The following is a 16,167-nucleotide window of genomic DNA, read 5'->3' on the forward strand; positions in this document are numbered from 1 at the left end:
ACAAAAAAAGGGCCGATTGAATGGGTACACACCTTTTGTCTAATACGAAACGAACCAGCCAACGAACCCCCACATATGTTATACCGTCGGAAAGGTCTTGTTCGCGACGTTGGGCCTACTTTAAGTTGGGAACATTTCGTGTTACCATGGCGACGCGTCCTCAGCCTTCCACTATCCGGGTCAGAGGCGTGGTTTATGATCGGGAATAAACTTCCAGGGAGCAGGGAAGCGAGGAAGTAGCAAACCACTCGCTACTTTAGTTTGTGTTAGCACTTGTAGTAACAATATCGCCAATACTTGTTATGGGCCTGCTGCAAAACAAGCAGCTAATATTATTATTGCTCATACTTCAACTTTTATTTTTATTTTTGTAGTTCCCCGCATTTTTTCTCTTACGTCTACTACTGAGACGAACCAGCCAATGAACCCCCACATATGTTATACCGTCGGAAAGGTCTCGTTCGCGTCCACGGGGGGAATCTAAATTGGGAACATTTTGTGCTACCATGGCAACCATATTTACGAACAAACAAACAAAATGGGCCGATTGAAAGGTTACACACCTTTTTTCTAATATGAAACGAACCGGTTTACTAAACCCCTACATATGTTATACCGTCGGAAAGGTCTCGTTCGCGTCGATGGCGGGAATCTAAATTGGGAACATTTCGTGTTACCATGGCGACGCTATTCACAGACAAACAATCTCCATTAAAGCGGATGGCCTTCACTCAGATTTACTAGAGCGTTAAAGCCCTGAAAATTTGCTTTTCTTTTGGTGGACAACCTGTCCTCACAGCCACATCTTTTATGCCACTGTCATGTGTTTCGGTGAAAACGTTGACACACATGTCCAAGCTCAGAAAATGTCACTTTTATGGAGCTCATGTGTCTCATTTGGCTTCTGGTGTCCTTCAATCAGACATTGTTCAGCATGAAGTTTTTCAACAAATCCTACATAAAGTGGTGTCATTGTGTAATAGTGGCAGGGTCATCTAATTACATGAAGTCCTTTGAAGTCACGTGACAGCCCCCTCCCCTCAGGTATTGTAGTCTGTTACAAGGTTAACAGTTCATCATAGACACACAAAAGAGCACCCGCCGTGCAAAAATCATGTTTTTTTTCCTATCTGCGTTGGTATCGAGCAAGTTAACGCACGCTAACTGTTAGCATACTTGTGAGAACGTTAGCATGCTAGCTTTTTTTTTGTTAGCGTCTCCCATATTAGCATGCTAATGTTTTATGCTTGCTTTCTTGCTACTTTCAATGTCTACACCATGCATTTACCCTTTAAATGTAACTTAAAACAAGATAGTGGGTTTCACTATGTTAAGTGCTATATAAATATAGTTCAATAATAGACATTTTGTTGTACTTTTACTTCATGTTAACTTGACATAGACTACACTGCAGGCCAAAATCAGATTTTTTTAAAAATCTGATAAAGTTAAGTTTGGTCCACAAGACCTCACCATAAGGAGTCCCGCCCACGGGTTGCTTCCAACCTCATTTCAAATATCGAACCACATAGCTTGCCACCATCTTTTTGGACAACATCGGTAATTTAAATTAATGACAACGAATTGCACTTTGAGTGGAGTACACAGCACAGCATTTTTATATATCACCAAATCCAAACAACCTTTCGGAAACAAATAGTCACACATCTTGCTCACTCAACTTTGTGGGTGTGTTATGTATGGCAGGAGGAGTTGACGGCACAGAACCACAAAGGGGCAGTAAAGCTCTATGTACTTTGTTATATATAAATACTATATATGTATAATAATCAAACAATAGTATACAAATTGTCAGGTTCAAACACTGGTGACATCTATTAATCAGACAAGAACCAAGGAACCAAGCAGACAAAGGGTTAAATAGAGCTCATGAGGAGACACGTATTTTGGGCTGTACTCTAATTACAGATCCGAAACAACGTTCTAAAGCACAGCCCGCGTGCCTCCTGTATTTATTAAGGAAATCCCTATTACATCATTGTGACTAAGGGAAAAGGGGGGACTGGACTCGACAAGATATGATAATACAAAATTGCAAATATGTTGACACTTGGTGCTATCGCCCAGTCTGTTCTTGTGCTGGTCCCAGAACACAAAGTTTGGCCTTGGCAGTCAGCAGGTGGTATCTGAACAGAACACTCATGGAAAAGAAAGGCAAGCGATCTCTTAGATTGCTAGCTCTGCACAAATACAGAAAAAACCCTTCAACACAAATTGACAATACTTTATAGTAACGGCCCTTAAGCATATAGTTATGATGATAATATATACATAATTATTCTAACAATTCCCTCCTGTTTATCACATAACTTCCCACACAACTAGAGAAAGGAGTGTGACCAAAAACCCAAGAGTGTGTATGGTGTAAGACTAAGTGTGGGAATTAATTGCTGAGTGTTACCAGAGTGATGAGTAAGGAAGCGGACAAATTTAAAGGGGCTAGGCCGAGAAAGTCCGTGTCCAAGCGGGAGTTCAAGATCCAACAGGCAGTCTGCAAGAATGACGACAAGGGAAAACATGAGACCACACAAACATGAGGGTGGAGAGCACAAAGAGCGAAGCAAGGTTTGCATTGAGCAGGATGATAGCTCACGGGACATCAACAGAAGGTTATGTTCTCGCCCCGAACGCAGGTATGCGCTTAAGAAGACCAGAAAGATCATCACCGACAGGTGCGCTGATTTCAGATTGCTTGCAGCTGGTGGAGTGAGGCATGTAGGAGAGGAGCGGCCGGCCGTGAGCGTGTCCCGAGGTGTGCTACGCAGCGCTCATTGAGGTATGCGCATTGGTATGTGCCCGGGCCGTCACAGGGTGTCATAAAAAAATGTACAAACACTACAGATCATTCAAAGTTACAACAATTTAAAACCCCTGCAATGCATGATGGGAAACATGCAGAACACACTCGCCACACTTGCTTGGCGCATTTTAGCTGCTTGAGATTTCTGATTGATTAGACAATTTTATGGAGATCTTCATGGAAGTAGACAAGGTATGAGTCGAACTTTCACATTTTACTCTTATCAGTCAATTGTACTAGATTTTTCATTATGTATAGATATAGACGTATATATACTTCATATACTTAAACACATACATACTCATATATATATATATATATATACATATACAGTATATGCGCATATATATGTATAGGCTAGATTAAGTTGTGTGTGTGTGCGTGCATGCGTGTGTGTGTATATATATATATATATATATATATATATATATATATATATATATATATATATATATATAAACCAGACTTTGCGTAATTCTACAGAACTTAGCAAACACATTTGGAACCTCAAAGACAATAATGTTGAATATTCAATAACATGGCAAATTCTTGCATCCAGCACACCTTACAACAGTGGTAATAAAAGATGCAACCTATGCTTAAAAGAGAAACTGTTTATTAAATATCATCCAGACCTGCCATCCCTCAACAAGCGCAGTGAAATCATTTCAACATGCCGTCACAGACGGAAACACCTCCTAGGTAACACATGAGCCAATCACCACACCCTACACCTGCCTGGACCCACCCACTCTGTGCCCTATATAAACCATTGTATGTGAATGCTTCCATTAAAATCTCCTGATGATTGAGGGAACCCCTCATGAAACAGTTCTGTAGAGATGAAGTAGTCTTGAGATTTTTCCCACACCTACATATATATATATATATATATATATATATATATATATATATATATATATATATATATATATATACACACATTAAATGTATGTATGTATATTAATTATATATAGAGAGATGTTCATATATTAATATATACAAACATATATATGCCAATTTAGTGTTGCCGAGAGTCCCCCGCGGGCTCTCAGCAACACTAAATGGTCCCTAGTGTGTGAATGTGAGTGTGAATGTTGTCTGTCTATCTGTGTTGGCCCTGTGATGAGGTGGCGACTTGTCCAGGGTGTACCCCGCCTTCCGCCCGATTGTAGCTGGAATAGGCACCAGTGCCGCCCGCGACCCCAAAGGGAATTAGCGGTAGGAAATGGATGGATGGAAAAATATATATACATATACAGTATAAGTGCACATATATGTATAGGCTAGATTAAGTTGTGTGTGTATGTATGTATGCATATATACATATAAATATACATGTATATACACATATATACTTACACATATATATAGATACATACATATTACATATACATACATTTACAGTATACGCGCACATATTTGTACAGTATAGGCTAGATTAAGTTGTGTTTATGTGTGTGTGTATATATATATATTTTTTTTTCTTTTTGTTTTTATTTTATATTTATACATATAGACATTTATATATTAATATATACATACACATATATTCATATATACATTTAAATATACATATATATATACATACATATTACATATACATTTACAGTATATGCGCACATATATGTACTGTATAGGCTAGATTAAGTTGTGTTTATGTGCGTGTGTATATATATATATATATATATATATATATATATATATATATATATATATATATATATATATAAATGATAAATGGGTTGTACTTGTATAGCGCTTTTCTACCTTCAAGGTACTCAAAGCGCTTTGACACTACTTCCACATTTACCCATTCACACATACATTCACACACTGATGGAGGGAGCTGCCATGCAAGGCGCCAACCAGCACCCATCAGGAGCAAGGGTGAAGTGTCTTGCTCAGGACACAACGGACGTGACGAGGTTGGTACTAGGTGGGATTTGAACCAGGGACCCTCGGGTTGCGCACGGCCACTCTACCACTGCGCCACGCCGTCCCTATATATATATATATATATATATATATATATATATATATATATATATATATATATATATATATATATATATATATATATATATATATATATATGTATATATATATATATATATATACATACATATATATATATATATGTATATATATTATTTGTGTTGTTTTTATTTTATATTTATACATATAGACATTTATATATTAATATATACATATATATATTCATATATACATTTAAATATACATATATATACATGTATATACATACATATACAGTGTATGCGCGTGTATAGGCTAGATTAAGTTGCGTACTGTATATATATGTATATATATGTATGTATAAATATGTAAGTATATATATATATATATATATATGTATATATATATATATATACATACATATATATTTATATATATATATATATATATATACCGTACTTCCTTAAATTGCCGCAGATTATATAGTATGCGCCTGCCTTGAATTACTGCCGGGTTCAAACTCGCTTCCCAAAATAATTAGCGCATGCTTAGTATTACCACCGGATCAAACTCGTCACGTCACGAGTCACACTTCCCCTGTCATCATTTTCAAAATGGAGGAGGCTGATTTCAATACCGGTAATTTGAAATAGCATAAATTGAAGAAGATTGAGAGCTATTCAGTAGGACTTAAGGTCCAAGCTTACATCACACTCAATTTTTTACTGGATACCTTTGGTAAGTGCCGGAGTGAGAAGAGGTTTTAAATTAATTGGTGCATGCTTACTTTTACCGCATGCCTTTGGTAAGCGCAGGAGTGAGAAGAGGTTTTAAATTAATTAGCGCCCTGGGCGGCAATTCAAGGAAATACGGTACATATACACTTTTATATCTTATAGCCCAATGTGGCCCCCGAGTCAAAAAGTTTGGACGGTCCTGTTCCGGAGTATATTAGGAGTTGAAGAATGTTGTAAAGTGTGTGTGAAAACTGTCGTGGAAATCAGCTCAGGGTGTTTGGAATGTAATTTAATCATAAAATCATTTTATTGTATGCGATGATCGGCAGTTAGCTGGAGTTCTGGAACAGGGCTCGTGAACATTTACTGTCCAAAGAGCCATTTTCAGAACTATTACACTAAAGAAAAACAGCCTGGAACCGCCAAACACAACACAGCTAATAAATTTTTACACCTTCTCATCCTGTTTTAATCAATTAAATTACAGTCTGACATCATTCTTTTTAGGATATATTCATGTTTAGCCCACTTACCTCTCTCACTGTTACACACACTTTCAGTGTCATGCAGAGCTCTACCTGCAACTATTTCTAAATATCCATGTTTTTCTTTGTCTAGATGTATCTGTGGTGGTCTACATGTTTCTGATCGTCTAAATGTATCTGTGTTGGTCTGTCTACATGTTTGTGTTTGTCTAAATGTATCTGTGGTGGTCTACATGTTTGTGTTTGTCTAAATGTATCTGTGGTGGTCTACATGTTTCTGATAGTCTAAATGTATCTGTGGTGGTCTACATATTTCTGATCGTCTGAATGTATCTGTAGTGGTCTACATGTTTGTGTTTGTGTAAATGTATCTGTGGTGGTCTACATGTTTGTGTTTGTGTAAATGTATCTGTGGTGGTCTACATGTTTGTGTTTGTCTAAATGTGTCTGTGGTGGTCTACAGGTTTGTGTTTGTCTAAATGTGTCTGCGGTGGTCTGTCTACATGTTTGTGTTTGTCTAAATGTGTCTGCGGTGGTCTGTCTACATGTTTGTGGTAGTCTAAATGTATCTGTGGTGGTCTACATGTTTGTGTTTGTGTAAATGTATCTGTGGTGGTCTACATGTTTGTGTTTGTGTAAATGTATCTGTGGTGGTCTACATGTTTGTGTTTGTCTAAATGTGTCTGTGGTGGTCTACATGTTTGTGTTTGTCTAAATGTGTCTGCGGTGGTCTGTCTACATGTTTGTGGTAGTCTAAATGTATCTGTGGTGGTCTACATGTTTGTGTTTGTGTAAATGTATATGTGGTGGTCTACATGTTTGTGTTTGTCTAAATGTGTCTGCGGTGGTCTGTCTACATGTTTGTGGTAGTCTAAATGTATCTGTGGTGGTCTACATGTTTGTGTTTGTGTAAATGTATATGTGGTGGTCTACATGTTTGTGTTTGTCTAAATGTGTCTGTGGTGGTCTGTCTACATGTTTGTGGTAGTCTAAATGTATCTGTGGTGGTCTACATGTTTGTGTTTGTGTAAATGTATCTGTGGTGGTCTACATGTTTGTTTTTATCTAAATGTGTCTGCGGTGGTCTGTCTAGATGTTTGTGGTAGTCTAAATGTATCTGTGGTGGTCTACATGTTTGTGTTTGTGTAAATGTATATGTGATGGTCTACATGTTTGTGTTTGTCTAAATGTGTCTGTGGTGGTCTGTCTACATGTTTGTGGTAGTCTAAATGTATCTGTGGTGGTCTACATGTTTGTGTTTGTGTAAATGTATCTGTGGTGGTCTACATGTTTGTTTTTATCTAAATGTGTCTGTGGTGGTCTGTCTACATGTTTGTGGTAGTCTAAATGTATCTGTGGTGGTCTACATGTTTGTGTTTGTGTAAATGTATCTGTGGTGGTCTACATGTTTGTGTTTGTCTAAATGTATCTGTGGTGGTCTACATGTTGTGTTTGTCTAAATGTATCTGTGGTGGTTTACATGTTTGTGTTTGTCTAAATGTATCTGTGGTGGTCTACAGGTTTCTGTTTGTCTAAATGTATCTGTGGTGGTCTACATGTTAGTGTTTGTCTAAATGTATCTGTGGTGGTCTACATGTTTGTGTTTGTCTAAATGTATCTGTGGTGGTCTACATGTTTGTGGTAGTCTAAATGTATCTGTGGTGGTCTACATGTTTGTGTTTGTGTAAATGTATCTGTGGTGGTCTACATGTTAGTGTTTGTCTAAATGTATCTGTGGTGGTCTACATGTTTGTGTTTGTCTAAATGTATATGTGGTGGTCTACATGTTTGTGTTTGTCTAAATGTATCTGTGGTGGTCTACATGTTTGTGTCTGTCTAAATGTATCTGTGGTGGTCTGTCTACATGTTTGTGTTTGTCTAAATGTATCTGTGGTGGTCTACATGTTTGTGTTTGTCTAATGTTTATGTGGTGGTCTACATGTTTGTGTTAGTCTAAATGTATCCGTAGTGGTCTACATGTTTGTGTTAGTCTAAATGTATTTGTGGTGGTCTACATGTTTCTGATCGTCTAAATGTATCTGTGGTGGTCTACATGTTTGTGTTGGTCTAAATGTATCTGTGGTGGTCTACATGTTTCTGATCGTCTAAATGTATCTGTGGTGGTCTACATGTTTGTGTTTGTCTAAATGTATCTGTGGTGGTCTTTATGTTTGTGTTTGTCTAAATGTAAATGTGATAGTCTACATATTTGTGTGTGTCTAAATGTATATGTGGTGGTCTACATGTTTGTGTTAGTCTAAATGTATCTGTGGTGGTCTACATGTTTGTGTTTGTCTAAATGTATATGTGGTGGTCTACATGTTTGTGTTTATGTAAATGTATCTGTAGTGGTCTGTCTACATGTGTGTGTTTGTCTAAATGTATCTGTGGTGGTCTACATGTTTGTGTTCGTCTAAATGTATCTGTAGTGGTCTGTCTACATGTTTGTGTTTGTCTAAATGTATCTGTGGTGGTCTACATGTTTGTGTTTGTCTAATGTTTATGTGGTGGTCTGCATGTTTGTGTTAGTCTAAATGTTTATGTGGTGGTCTACATGTTTGTGTTAGTCTAAATGTATCTGTGGTGGTCTACATGTTTGTGGTAGTCTAAATGTATATGTGGTGGTCTACATGTTTGTGGTAGTCTAAATGTATCTGTGGTGGTCTACATGTTTGTGTGATCATTTGTGAGGGCACCAAGAGTACTCGTGTGTTTGCGCATACAGCACAGAAAAGTTTGTTAATTTCATAAAAACCAAATGTAGCTTGTAAAAATATGTGACTTTACTTGAGATATTTTACGTTCTCTTCTTGTTGTACCTACGACATGATGGGAAGCGACATTAAGGTGTCGGTTTCTTTGATGTATTGTAATCCACAGCAAGATTTTGTCTTGTCCCAAGATCTACAAAGCAGAGAGGAAGCAGGACTTGACCCCCCTCAAGGCACCTTTTCTTTTAACTGTTTTTGTGACCAAAGGCGACAGCTGTTTACGACCCCCTTCCTTTAGAAGCAGATGTTGCTATTTAATCAGGGAAAGTCCAAATAAAAGAGGAGGCGTACAATCTTTCATCAGAGCGCGGTGGAAGAAAAACAGGAACCGAAGGAGTCTTAGATTGAAAATAAAAAACATAATACAGACCACCGATCTGACAGAACCCCCCCCCTCAAGGGACGGATCTAACACGTCCCCAAAGAGGACCACAGACGACAGGGATGGGTGGGAGGAAGCTTGAAAGGAGTCAAAACATCCATTCCGCCATCGTTGCCAGCATTCCTTCAAGCCTCTCCATCATGGATATCTCCGCGGGGTTCGTATTTAGCTGGAATATTCTGTCAGATGGTGTTGGTGACCAACCCCAAGATTCAGGGATGACAGGCTTGGAAAATGAAAACATGGTTATAATGTTCAAAAAATAAGGCAAGGAAAACACAAACCAGAAACTAGCAAACAGGGACAGGAGTCCGGATCCAGGGAATATCTCTCAGCTTCCAAAACAAAGGCAGTCCACAACAAACAATACTCCAGCACTCACTGGAGGGCAAGGCAGGTTTAAATAATGTCTCTGATGAGTCCTCAGGCAGCAGGTGGTCACTAATCATAAGCAGGTGGAAATAATAAGTAACCATGGTAACTAAAACAAACAAGGGTGCGCAAAAAACAGGAACCGAAGGAGTTTTGGATTGAAAATAAAAAACACAATCCAGACCACAGATCTGACAGTAAAACAACATGGTTGTTAGACTCAATTACTTTTTGTGATTTCTGATAGTTTCTGAGGGCACCAAAAGTACTTGTGTGTGTGTGTGTGTGTGTGCATACAACACAGTTCAACTTGTTGTTGTTTTCAAAGAAAAGTTGGTCAATTTCGTAAAAATCAGATGTAGCTTGTAAAAATATAAGACTTTACTTGAGATATTTTACGTTCCCTTCTTGTTGTACCTGCGGGAGATATTTTTATGGCGTTATTTTGAAGTGGTTTGATGTCGTTGTTGTGGAAGAACGGGGCAAACTTCTGCTTGGCTTGTTTTTTGTTTTCTTTCTGTCGGCCATTTTAAAAGCAATAGCCCATAAAAATGCTGAGTCATCAGGGTCAGGAAGCAGAAAGTGTGGCGAGAGAGGGAAATATTCAACCATGTCACAAATGTGTTTTGTGGTGAAATTGTAGGATTGAAGACCAGCAAAAGGAAAAAAGAGAGTTCAGTTCAAAGCGGATCCAAGACAGCAGCGAGAGTCCCATCCACAGGAAACCATCCCAAGCGGAGGCGGATCAGCAGCGTAGAGATGACCCCAACCGATACAGGCGAGCGATCCATCCTGGGTCTCGACTCTGGACAGCCAGTACTTCATCCATGGTCATCGGACCGGACCCCCTCCACAAGGGAGGGGGGGACATAGGAGAAAAAAGAAAAGAAGTGGCAGATCAACTGGTCTCAAAAGGAGGTCTATTTAAAGGCTAGAGTATACAGATGAGTTTTAAGGTGAGACTTAAATGCTTCTACTGAGGTAGCATCTCGAACTGTTACCGGGAGGGCATTCCAGAGTACTGGAGCCCGAACGGAAAACGCTCTATAGCCCGCAGACTTGTTTTGGGCTCTAGGAATCACTAATAAGCCGGAGTCTTTTGAAGGCAGATTTCTTGCCGGGACATATGGTACAATACAATCGGCAAGATAGGATGGAGCTAGACCGTGTAGTATTTTATACTAAGTAGTAAAACCTTAAAGTCACATCTTAAGTGCACAGGAAGCCAGTGCAGGTGAGCCAGTATAGGTATATATGTATGTATATATGTATATAAAGGTATATACAGTATAGGTATATATGTATGTATATATGTATATAAAGGTATATACAGTATAGGTATATATGTATCTATATATGTATATAAAGGTATATACAGTATAGGTATATATGTATGTATATAAAGGTATATAAAGTATAGGTATATATGTATGTATATATGTATATAAAGGTATATACAGTATAGGTATATATGTATGTATATATGTATATAAAGGTATATACAGTATAGGTATATATGTATGTATATATGTATATAAAGGTATATACAGTATAGGTATATATGTATGTATATAAAGGTATATACAGTATAGGTATACATGTATGTATATAAAGGTACATACAGTGTAGGTATATATGTATGTATATATGTATATCAAGGTATATACAGTATAGGTATATATGTATATAAAGGTATATACAGTATAGGTATATATGTATGTATATAAAGGTATATACAGTATAGGTATAAATGTATGTATGTAAAGGTATATACAGTATGGGTATATATGTATGTATATATGTATATAAGGGTATATACAGTATAGGTATATATGTATGTATATATGTATATAAAGGTATATACAGTATAGGTATATATGTATGTATATGTATATAAAGGTATATACAGTATAGGTATATATGTATGTATATATGTATATAAAGGTATATACAGAATAGGTATATATGTATGTATATATGTATATAAAGGTATATACAGTATAGGTATATATGTATGTATATATGTATATAAAGGTATATACAGTATAGGTATATATGTATGTATATGTATATAAAGGTATATACAGTATAGGTATATATGTATGTATATATGTATATAAAGGTATATACAGAATAGGTATATATGTATGTATATATGTATATAAAGGTATATACAGTATAGGTATATATGTATGTATATATGTATATAAAGGTATATACAGTATAGGTATATATGTATGTATATAAAGGTATATACAGTACAGGTATATATGTATGTATATATGTATATAAAGGTATATACAGTATAGGTATATACGTATGTATATATGTATATAAAGGTATATACAGTATAGGTATATATGTATGTATATATGTATATAAAGGTATATACAGTATGGGTATATATGTATGTATACATGTATATAAAGGTATATACATTATAGGTATATATGTATGTATATATGTATATAAAGGTATATACAGTACAGGCGTAATGTGATCAAACTTTCTTGTTCTTGTCAAAAGTCTAGCAGCCGCATTTTGTACCAACTGTAATCTTTTAATGCTAGACATGGGGAGACCCCAAAATAATATGTTACAGTAGTCGAGACGAGACGTAACAAACGCATGGATAATGATCTCGGCGTCTTTAGTGGACAAAATGGAGTGAATTTTAGCGATATTACGGAGATGAAAGAAAGCCGTTTTAGTAACGCTTTTAATGTGTGCCTCAAAGGAGAGAGTTGGGTCGAAGATAATACCCAGATTTTTTACCGAGTCACCTTGTTTTATTATTTGGTTGTCAAATGTTAAAGTTGTATTATTAAATAGAGGTCGGTGTCTAGCAGGACCGATAATCAGCATTTCCGTTTTTTTGGCGTTAAGTTGCAAAAAATTAGCGGACATCCATTGTTTGATTTCATTAAGACACGCCTCCAACTGACTACAGTCCGGCGTGTTGGTCAGCTTTAGGGGCATGTAGAGTTGGGTGTCATCAGTATAACAGTGAAAGCTAACACCGTATTTGCGTATGATGTCACCTAGCGTAAGTCATTCTCTTACTGTTAAGTTTAAAAGAGTAAGGACAATAATAGAAGATCAATACATTTTTTCTCATTGTTTTTACATTTACAATAAAATTAAAATAAAGAAAGATGTGATTTTGGTGAAAAATGTGTCATCTAACTAACTAAAATGAATTATAATATTCCTGAAAATGTCAATATTTGTTACAATATTAGATGTCAACACATGCTTTTATTTTATTTTTTTTACTTTAAAAATAATTAAACAAAAATAGTAACAAATAAAATGTCGAATTGGATTCTGTTTAAAATATGTCATTTAATTCAGTTGATTTCAAATAAATATATTAATGATATTGCAGTACAGTACAATAGTTGAGGCCAAATAACTGTTCTAATTTTTTTGAGTTTAAGATTAAAAATGGTGAAAATCAAAATAAATAAATAAAAAATGTCTACAATTTGTCATTAAGATAAATATAAAAAATTCCTGATAATTCAAATACTGTTAACAGTACAATAACAGAGGCAAATAAAATATATATTTTTTTACTTTTAAGGTAAAAATTTAAAAAAGAAATGAGTTAAAAATTTGATTTATATTTAAAACGTGTCATCTATTTATTTAAAATAAATTAAAAATATTCCTGTTGGTTCCAATACTGTTTTTTTTCCCTCCCTATTATTGTTTTTAACTGTTCTGTTTTTAGTTATAACTTCTAATTAATCAAAGTAAACAAAAAGTAGTCCCGATAATCCAAATAATAAACACTGTGCAGCTATAAACAAGTTATACAGTAAAAATAGATACAATATATACAATATTAAACGTTTTTATTTTGTTTTACTTTTTAAAAAAATAAATAAAAATAGTAACAAATAAAAATGTCAAATTGGATTCGGTTTAAAATATGTCATTTAATTCAGTTAATTTCAAATAAATATATTAATGATATTGCAGTACAGTACAATAGTTGAGGCCAAATAACTGTTTTTTTTTTTTTTATGTTTAAGGTGAAAATGGTGAAAATTTAAATAAATAATTTTTTTGACAATTGGTCATTAAGATGAATAAAAAAATATTCCTGATCATTCTAATACTGTTAACAATACAATAACAGAGGCCATTAAATATATACATATTTTACTTTTAAGGTAAGAATAAATTAGGTAAAAATTGGTTTTATATTTAAAATGTGTCATCTATTTATTTAAAATGAATTGAAAATATTTATGTTGGTTCCAATACTGTTTTTTTTCCTATTATTTTTTTGGACTATTCTGTTTTTAGTTATAACTTCTAATTAATCAAAGTAAACAAAAAGTAGTCCCGATAATCCAAATAATAAACACTGTGCAGCTATAAACAATTTATACAGTAAAAATAGATACAATATATACAATATTAAACGTTTTTATTTTGTTTTACTTTTTAAAAAAATAAATAAAAATAGTAACAAATAAAAATGTCAAATTGGATTCGGTTTAAAATATGTCATTTAATTCAGTTAATTTCAAATAAATATATTAATGATATTGCAGTACAGTACAATAGTTGAGGCCAAAATACATGTTCTCTTTTTTTTATGCTTAAGGTAAAAATGGTGAAAATTAAAATAAATTTAAAAAAATGTCTCCAATTTGTCTTTAAGATAAATAAAAAAAATATTCCTGATAATTCCAATACTGTTAACTGTACAATAACAGAAACTGATTAATATATTTTTTTTTTTACTTTTAAGGTAAAAATAAATGAGGTAAAAATTGTTTTTTATATTTAAAATTTGTCATCTATTTATTTAAAATTAATTGGTTCCAATAATGTTTTTTTTCCTATTATTTTTTTTGACTATTCTGTTTTTAGTTATAACTTCTAATTAATCAAAGTAAACAAAAGGTAGTCCCGATAATCCAAATAATAAACACTGTGCAGCTATAAACAATTTATACAGTAAAAATGTATACAATATATAAAATATTAAACGTTTATTATGAAGACATCTGATTTTTGTCATCTTTTTAATCACAATTAAAAGTCATAAACATTTCATAATATTATAATAAGGCCGCCCAACTCCTCCGATGAAAAGACTGAAAAAATGATCAATTAATCTTTCTTGACTACAGTTTTAACATTTATAAGTAATTCATGAATAGTACGATTTTTTTCGATTTTTTTATTTATTTAAAATGTTCTTGAAAATCCTAAAGCCAAATACAAAGCAAACACTTTGCCGGAACTTTACATCACATTTTCTCTTCAGTGAAGGTAAAATATTTCGTCATAATTAACGTGGAGCACGACTGAGTCCTCCCTAATCAATAAATTGATCAACTAATTGATTAATTTCAATCCCCAAACGACTTCCTCTTTTTTTCTTCAGCTTCTTCAACGGCCTGTTCGTGAATAAGGAAATGTCGCCCTCTGCTGGTTGTTGTTTAGAAGTACAACCATTAGGTCGCCGTGTTCATCAGTGACCTCCAAAATATAAACAAACAATTATTTGTTAACAAGCAAACTTGTGGATTTTTCGGGTTAGAATAAGGAGTTATAGTTGATAAAGGGAAAGAAAAGGATGACATGTTTAAGTCGGTGAAGAAATATTTGTTGCTTCAAAATGTTAAGACTCACTTTTAGTAAATTAAAAGTGAAGCAATGGATGTCTCAGAACCAAATAATTAGGTGTTTCAGTCTTCATTTAAACGAAGTGACTCTTGAGTTTTGAAGCAACTGATATTTCTGCACTAAATTCTTTGATACTGATTTTTTTTCACACTGAATTTCTTACAAATGTTATGCATTATTTCGTTAAACTGTTTTTTATACACTGAATGTTTTTACACTGATTTTTTTTTTTTGCTGCAAAGATTTTTCATACTGATTTTTATCTCCACAGATTTTTTTTACACTGAATTTTCATACATCAAATTTTTCTGCATTAATGCTTTTTACATTGCATGTTTCTGCACTTATTTTTTTACACGGAATTTATATACACCAATTTTTTTCTGTATTGTTTATCACACTGATTTTTTTTTCTGCACTGATTTTTTTACATTGAATTTTTCTGCAATTATTTTTCTGCATCATTTTTTACACAGATTTTTTTCCTGCATTAATTATTACACTGATTTTTTTCTACATTGAATTTTTATACACCGAAATCTTCTGCATAATTTTTTAAACTGATTCTTTTCCGCACTCATTTTTTTACAGTAAATTTTTCTGCACCAAATTTTTTTACACTGAATTTTTCTGCACTGATTTTTTTCCACACTGAATTTTTATACAGTGAATTCTTCTGCATCATTTTTTACACTGATTTTTTTCTGTACTCATTTTTTTTTTACATTGAATTTTTCCACACCAAATTTTTTTACACTGTATTTTTCTGCACTGAATTTTTGTTCACTGATTTTTTTTTTACATTTAATTTTTTACATTTAATTTTTATAAACCGATGTTTTTCTGCATTATTTATTACACAGATTTTTTCTGCACCGATTTTTTTTTACACCAAATTTTTAGACACCAAATTCTTCTTCATCATTTTTTACACATATTTTTTTCCGTGCATTATTTATTACACTTATTT

This window comes from Nerophis ophidion, linkage group LG02, assembly GCF_033978795.1.
Source record: "Nerophis ophidion isolate RoL-2023_Sa linkage group LG02, RoL_Noph_v1.0, whole genome shotgun sequence".
NCBI lineage: Eukaryota > Metazoa > Chordata > Actinopteri > Syngnathiformes > Syngnathidae > Nerophis > Nerophis ophidion.